The following is a 6,000-nucleotide window of genomic DNA, read 5'->3' on the forward strand; positions in this document are numbered from 1 at the left end:
CCAACAGCGACTGCAGGCTCTGGAGTTCTTCTCATCATTAAATGCCCAGAGAGGATAGAATTAATTACCAAGTAAGTATTTTTATGGAATTATAGCATCATAGAATCCTTAAGGTTGGAAAAGGCCGCTAAAATCAAGTCCAACCATTCCCCAGCACTGCCAAGGCCACCACTGAGCACGTCCCCCAGTGCCACAACCACAGGGATCTTAAATCCCTCCAGGGATGGGGAATCCACTGATGCTTCAGATCTTGGCTTTTATATTTTCCCATTCTGAGCCGCTTTAGTGTGTGGGTCTGGGCTTCACATCAGGGGATGCTGAGCTCTCTGCACAGAGCAGGGACACAAAACAATTCCTGCTCCAGCTGGGCACCAAGGACAAATGACCCAAATCTCAGGCCCAGGAGCACAAACAGCGTGGGCTGGAGAGAGAAAAACAAGCAGGATGGGAGTGCCTGGGCTAAAGCTGGAATGGGACAATGAACTGCAAGGTGCAAATGGAGCAGAGCTGATCCCAGTGAGAGCCCCCGGGAGCGCTCGTGCATTTTGGGACCATTTTGGTTCCTCTTGGCTGCAGCCCTGGCTGGGCTCTGGTGCTGCCCAAGGTGGATCCATGGAGGAGATCCTTTCCATAAATCCCTGCTTTATTCTGTGACTCTGCCCAGCCTCTGCTCTAGGGGAGACCCCACAAGGCATCAGGGGGACAGATTGGAGTGAAAACAAAACATTTTGGGCCAAGTCTATTTTATACAAAACAAAGCTTTGAATCAGCCCTGGCTCTGGAATCCCTGTGATCCCGTTGCTGTCTCGCCCTTCAGGAAGGCACAAGGAAGGGAAGACTCTGAACAAACGTGGTCTCCTGAGCTCCCTGATCCACATTTTGGTCTCTTTGATATCCTTCCAACCTGCCTTGTCATCCCTGCCCTGTAAAATGTCAAAAGCTGCTTGCCAGAGGCCTTTTGCTTTTAGCAAAATTGGAAGCTGTGTCTATGAAAGGAAACAATTCCATCACAGACCTTTAATTTCCTTCCTTTTCACGTTTGGAATTTATGATGAAACCGCTGGAAGTTCTACCTGAGCATCAAAAACACACGAGGCCAACCAGGATTTGAGGACAAACTGGAGACATTTGGGGTTTGCAACCAATCTGGTTCTCTACCTGAGCAAAAACCCTGCACTGAAATCCCAATTCCACCGGTGGGAATTAGAATTTAACTCCAGCAGGGCCAAGTTTTTTATCCTCAGTGTCCCAGCCACATCCCCTTTTCTGAGTCTGGAAATAGACTGGGTTAGGAATCCACTGCTCTTGGATTACCAGGGCTGAGAACTTCTTGTCCGTAAAAAAAAAAAAAAAAAAAAAATTGTCAGCAGGCCAAGGACTGCCAGATTCCAGAGGGAACCAAAAGCAGCTGAACCAGGACGAGGAATCTGACTCCATTTGCTCATTTGAAAGTTAATTTCAAGACTATTTGAACACTGATGCCACACACACAAAAAGAAATGCACCATAAAAATGAGCCAGGGTTTTGTTTTCCTCTGAGAGAATTCCCTGCTTTCCCCATGCTGGTTATTAATATTACAAATGCCCTTGGAATATGCATTGCCTGAAATAAATGTCATTGATCAGGGAAAATGAAAACATCACCGGGCCCAACAATGACAAATCTGCTGCTCCTGCCAGGCCAAGAATTTGTTTCATTTAGGAGCAAGAGCTGCTGGCAGGGGCTGGGGAGGGAACTGCTTGCCAAATGTCTCCATGGGAAAGGAAATAATTGGGAATATTCACTCAGAGGGCAAAGAAAATCATTGCTGTCTTTGGTCCACAGACCCAAACCTCCTGGAGTTGGGCTGGGTTTTCTGAAATGGTGCCAGAGGGAGCAGAAATTCTGTTGAGATTTGTCCCCTGGCACAACCAAGGGGACCTTTTAAGTGGCTGGTGGTGCTTCAGTGAAGAAACAGAGCCCTTCCCAATCCCTGGATGGCCTCCAGTGGGAAACAGGGCCTTTTAAAGGGTTTCTCATCCAGATCCCTCTGCCACAAACTGATTCTGCTCAGTGGAGCTGTGCTGACTGTGTCACACAGGAGGAACTTCCTCCTGTCCTCTCAGAGGATGCTGCAAAGTCTCCACTACAAAAATAAACATGTTTTAAATATAAACATGTTTATAAAACATGGTTATAAATATAAATATAAGCATGTTTTAAAAATAAATGTTTTATCTTTACAAAAATAAAAGCTGCAGGAAACACCAACATAAAAAATATCCTCTGCAGGCCGAGGCAGAGTCAGAGCTCTTGGCTGAGTTACTGGATTTTGTAAGAAAATCATAAAATCTTGGGTTGGGAGGGGCTTTAAATCCCACCCAGTGCCACCCCTGCCATGGCAGGGACACCTCCCACTGTCCCAGGCTGCTCCAACCTGGCCTTGGGCACTTCCAGGGGTGAGGCAACCACAGATTTTTTTGGGAAAACCATTCCAGGGCCTCCCCACCCTCACAACATCACCGGACTCTGGACATTTTGTGCCGCTGGAGCAAAAACCTGGGATCCATCCCTGCTGCCTCCCCCTTCCCGTGGTCACCTGCTGAGCAAAGTGAGAGAAGTTCTGTCACCAGGCTTCCCTCCAGGACACCCCTTCTGGCAGCTGATCCTGTAAAACAGAAGCTCTGGGGTCCCTCAGCCACCCTTGGGAACGCTTGGAGAAGGGGATTCAGTGCTGGGAATCCCAGGGAGGAGCGTTCCCTGCGGGAGGACTCCAGGGCTGCCCAGGAAGGAATGGCAGAAAGGGGCCATTCCTTTTGTGAGGAATTTTAGGGGGAATTTATGGACCTCCCTTTGGGAAAAAAAAGGGGTTTTTTTTCCTCCGTTCCTCCATTCCTCAGAAACACCTGAGGAGGAGCAGACTCTTGGGCAAGGGGTTTTAAAAGGACAGAGTTTTGTTTTCTCTCTATTCCCTTGAAATCCAGCTGGTGATTTTGGATTTGAGCTGGGCTGGGGGGTGGAGAACCCAGCTGGGGTGTCAGGGAGAAAACACCAGCACTTCCCAAATCCCTGTTTGGTCCCAGCTCTGACCTCCAGGACACTGGGTCTGATTCCCCACTACAACTTTTGCTTTCCAAACTCAACTTCTTGTCCATTCATTCCAATAAACCCAACATTCAAATGTACAGCTTCAGCAGAACTCTGTGAATTCTGTGAAATGTACAGGTTCAGCAGGCTTTAGAATGGTTTGAGAAGTCTGAATTATTCTCAATATTGATTTAGGAATAATGAATGTGCTGATTTTGTTTCTTAAACATATTTTAAATCATTTAAAAATATTAGTATTAAATAATAAATAGTAATTTTAAAACCAGACAGTGTTACCTTCTTGGTGCAGACTCTTTCAAACACATTGCAAAACTATTTCCCTAAATTAAATTATATTGGTTTTTTTTCCCCTTTCTGCTCTGCCTGTTTGCTGTATTTTCTGCCAATGCATTTGAAATCACCCCCTAGAGAAACCAGAACACCCAAGGCTCTACAAACTCTCAAAGCCCTGATTTCATTCTTAATTAGTACAATTACACAACCTAATGTGCTGCACTGGCTGCTTTCTGCCCACAATAATCACAGCGAGCTCTTCGTCTGGATCTGGATCTTCTCACTCCTTTAATTTCCCCCTCATCCTGTTCTAATTCCCAGGGAAGAGCCAGGAGCGGCACACGGCTCCACAATTTGTTTTAAGCACCATTAAAACGAAGCTGTTTGGAAAAATCCTGCAGACATGGAAGGGAGAGGATCATTTCATGTGGTGGGAACGAGGACAGGAAGAAAGGCCAAGAGTGCTCAGAGGGAAAAAAAAATCTGGATTAATTTGTCCTAAAAACCCCCAAACCCGACAAAACCAGAGGACGGGAAGTAACAGAGACCCACGTGGCAAAATAAAACACTTTATCACCCATCCTAACTCTCATCCCCCCACTCCTGATCCAGACTGACAATAGCAGAGGCCAGAAAAGTTAAAAGTGAGATTATCAGCTCTCTGAAGTGCAGAGAGCTGGTGGGGCCCTGCCTCTGGAGCAGCTGACTCCCAGTGGATAATGGAGTGTAAATCCAGGGATCAAAGGAAGCCCTTCCCTGGGGTATCTGGAAAGGAGTCCTGGCCACAGCTCCAGCCCAGCCGCTCCTGTCATCATCATCATCATCTGCTCCCCCTGGGCTGCAGGAGGGAACGGGAACGATTCCTGCCTGCAGAGGGAACAGCATTTTAACAGCCACAGCCACTGCACAAAATAAATCTCGCTATTTTCCACCAAAGACACAAATCTCCATTAGTTTCCTCACCTGGTCACAAGTGAAATATTCATTTTCTTCCTGCTTCTCAGATCTGCTGAGGAAGCCAATCCATGGCTTCCCAAACTGATCCACGGCACGAGGGGGAAACATCCAGCCCCTGTGTGACTCCCAGATAAAGCAGCTTTGTCACCGGGCACCAAAGGGACCAGAGGTTGTTTGCAGTGCATATCTTGTATTTTTAAACAACTGAAACTTTCTGTCTCTGGGGTGTTTGCCTGGTTTCCCAGATAAATCCCAATTTTCCTACGCAGAATAGATCTCTCCTGGCAGGAGCTGTTACTTTACCCAAGCCTTTTGGACATTTAATGGCTCTGCAGCTCCCTCCTGTATTTAAGCAAATGCTGATGACAAATTCCCTGATAAAGTGAACAGAAACATGGAGCAAATCCTACCTGGAAGGTGCCCCTGGCTCCTGATCCTGGAGGGAGACACGGCAGAATAATTTAGGGATTCATTCAAAGGATCTCCTCCATGGATCCACCTTGGGCAGCACCAGAGCCCAGCCAGGGCTGCAGCCAAGAGGAACCAAAATGGTCCCAAAATGCACGAGCGCTCCCGGGGGCTCTCACTGGGATCAGCTCTGCTCCATTTGCACCTTGCAGTTCATTGTCCCATTCCAGCTTTAGCCCAGGCACTCCCATCCTGCTTGTTTTTCTCTCTCCAGCCCACGCTGTTTGTGCTCCTGGGCCTGAGCTTTGGGTCATTTGTCCTTGGTGCCCAGCTGGAGCAGGAATTGTTTTGTGTCCCTGCTCTGTGCAGAGAGCTCAGCATCCCCTGATGGGAAGCCCAGACCCTCACACTAAAGCAGCTCAGAATGTGAAAATAGAAAAGCCAAACCTGAGGCATCACCCCAACCCAGGATTTTTATGGAGGCAGAGTGATGAGGAGGAGCCAGGGCAGAGCTCCTGGCTGTCCCTGTGGAGATGAATCCCGTGGGATTTGCCAGGTTTGTGGTGGGGGCCAGCAAAGGGAAAATCTATAATTTTCCTCCTTCCCATAAAAATGTCCTGCTAAAGAAATGTTCTGGATTCGGGGCTGTTTCAGGAGTGCTCTCAGGTGGGATTGAGGACGGTGGTCTGAGCTCCCAGGGGGCTGATCCAGGTGGGATGAGATAAAGCAGTGGCTCCTGTCAGGAAGGAGAATCCCAGAATCCTGGAATGGTTTGGGTTGGGAGTGACCTTAAATCCCACCCAGTGCCACCCCTGCCATGGCAGGGACACCTCCCACTGTCCCAGGCTGCTCCAAATTTCAGTGTCCAACCTGGCCCTGGGCACTGCCAGGGATCCAGCTGCTCTGGGAATTCCATCCCAGCCCCTCCCAGGGAACAATTCCTTCCCAAAATCCCATCTCAATCCCACCTCGTTCAGTTTAAAGCCAGTCCCCCTTTTCCTGTCACTCTCTGCCTGTCTCCCCCCTTTTTAAATTCCCTTTCAAAGACTGGAAGGGGCTCTAAGCCCTCCCTGGAACTTTCTCTTCCCCAGGGTTTTCCAGCCTGGAGAAGTTCCCAAGCTGGGCTCTTTAATTTCTTTTTTTTTTTTTTTTTTTTTTTTTTTTTAATTTTCTGATGGCTGATCCCTCAGTCCCAGCGGGATCAGGTGGAGCTGGGGAGGGATAGGAATGTGGGGATAAAACCGGGAGGGATGTGGGGTCACAGCAGCTCCAGC

This window comes from Vidua macroura, chromosome 9 (assembly GCF_024509145.1).
Source record: "Vidua macroura isolate BioBank_ID:100142 chromosome 9, ASM2450914v1, whole genome shotgun sequence".
NCBI lineage: Eukaryota > Metazoa > Chordata > Aves > Passeriformes > Viduidae > Vidua > Vidua macroura.